Consider the following 2542-nt stretch of genomic DNA (forward strand, 5'->3'; position numbering starts at 1 on the left):
CAATTGGGAGGGACCATACATGGTCACAAAATGTCTGGCCGGCGGGGGATACGAGCTGGCAGACGTAGAAGGAAAGCCGTTGCCACGAGCTTGGAACATAATACACCTGAAGCACTTCTTCGCGTAAAAAAAAAAAAAAAAAAAAAAAAAAAAAAAAAACGAAAGAGAGAGAGTTAGTCAGCAAAAATGACACACTTTGTACAGGCGGAAACCATCAATAAACATCTATTTTCCGACCTGGGCTAGGCCCTGTGGTTTTTTCTCTCCTCATTTGGAGGGTTTCCACGTTAAAAAAATCCTTGTGTTATTCATTTAAGTTACAACTGTGGCGTTAACTCGCGTGTTTCATTGTGGCGTTAACTCGCGTGTTTCATTGTGGCGTTAACTCGCGTATTTCATTGTGGCGTTAACTCGCGTATTTCATTGTGGCGTTAAATCGCGTATTTTACTGTGGCGTTAAATCGCGTGTTTCATTGTGGCGTTAACTCGCGTATTTCATTGTGGCGTTAACTCGCGTGTTTCATTGTGGCGTTAAATCGCCCATTTCACTGTGGCGTTAACTCACGTGTTTCATTGTGGCGTTAAATCGCGTGTTATACTGTGGCGTTAATTCGCGTGTTATACTGTGACGTTAAATCGCGTGTTTCATTGTAGCGTCAAATCGCACAATACACCGAGATGTTAACTTGCGTATTACGGTAAAGTCTAAGTCATATGTATAAACAAGATATTAAAATCAGGCAGTAAGTTAAAACTAAAGTGAGTTATTAAAACAAGAAAAAATGGCTGGCCGAGATCAAGCTAATTGACGAATTCAAAGAATGATCGCAGACGGGAATCATTCGGAGTTAAGTGACTCGGCTCGAATTCAAAAGAGGATTTGGTAAGTCCTGAACTTATACTTGAAATACATAAACACAAAGGCAAACATAAGAAAAAACTGAGAAGCAAATAGAAGGATTTCCGATATATCGAAGGGCGATAAAAAAAGAAATTCGCTCAAAATACATAATGGAAAAGAAGGAAAATAACGAAAGGAACAATGTTTGTAAATACACATGGGGTTGTCTAGGGTCCGAGAGGGGTTGTACTACTCGGACCGAAACGATTGAAAATCAACCAGTAAAAATGTGACACGTATGATTTGTACAAACCCCACAAAAAAAGTACGATACCTACCTTATAAGTGAAATTACATAAAAACCCCTATAACTAAAACTTAAGTAACAATTAATAATAATTAATAATTAGGGTCATGACAAGGGACTTAAATGCACATTGGTTCACATAAACAACAATCTTTCAAATAAACCCATCACCATGTATTTACTCTAAAATACCCTCCATAATATATTTTTTATCCATTTCATCCATTATACTCTAACTTCCTTAATATTACACATTGACCCCGAATTTAAACAAATATATCACATTAACCCCCATTTTAATAATTTTTGAAAAAATATTTTTTTTTAGAAAATAAATTTTTTTCTGAAATTTTTTTTCCGGCCAGATTCCTGCGTTGACCTGGCAGGCGTTGTCCGGCATTAAATTTTTTTTTTGAAAACTTTTTTTTTCTGAATTTTTTTTTTCCGGCCAGTCAACCGCAGTTGACCGCCGCTCTCCGACGTTGAATTTTTTTTAATTTCTTTTTTGAAAAAAAAAAATCTTAGATAAAAATATTTTAATTAATATTACTATCTTGCCTACTAAATTACTGTCTCATACAATAATGTTACTGTTTCAGACAATAATATTACTGTTTCGGATAGTAATATTATGAATATTATTTCCCGAACCGTAATATTACTAATATTACTGTCCCAAACAATGATATTATTGCTTGTGACAGTAATATTACGGTTGAAGACAATAATATTACAGTCGAAGACAACAATAATGCAGGCCAAGACGATAAAATTAATTAATACAGTAATATTATTATCTCAGACAGTTAAATTACTGTTGGAGACAGTAATTTTGAGCCAAGACAGTAATATTAATTAAAATATTTTTTTTAAGAAAAAACAAAATTTCAAAAAAAAAAAAGTCAATTAACAGTTAAATTATTGTATCCGAAAGCTAAATTACTGTAGCCAAGACAGTAATATTAATTAAAATATTTTTTTAAGAAAAAAAAAGTCAATTAACAGTTAAATTACTGTCTTCGACAGTTAAATAACTGCGGAGACAGTAATTTAGCAGTCAAGATATTAATTAATATATTTTTTAAAAAAAAAAGTATAATTAACATTAAATTACTCTCTCCGACAGTTAAATAACTGATGAAGACAATAATATAACAGCCAATACATTAATATTAGTTAAAATAGTTTTTTTTAGAAAAAACAAAATTAAAAAAAAGAAAAAAAATCAAAGCCGGAGACCCTGCGATTGAGCTACCGGAAAAGAATTTCAGACAAAAAAAAAGGTTTTGAAAAAAAAAAGAGTTAACGCCGGAGACCGTGGGTCTCTGGCGGTCTCCGTGGTGGCGAGTCAAAATTTGGGTCAAAATTGAAATTATGGTAAAAAATTGGTTAAT

Source organism: Erythranthe guttata, chromosome 4 (assembly GCF_056151865.1).
Source record: "Erythranthe guttata isolate IM_541 chromosome 4, IM_541, whole genome shotgun sequence".
Taxonomy (NCBI): Eukaryota; Viridiplantae; Streptophyta; class Magnoliopsida; order Lamiales; family Phrymaceae; genus Erythranthe; species Erythranthe guttata.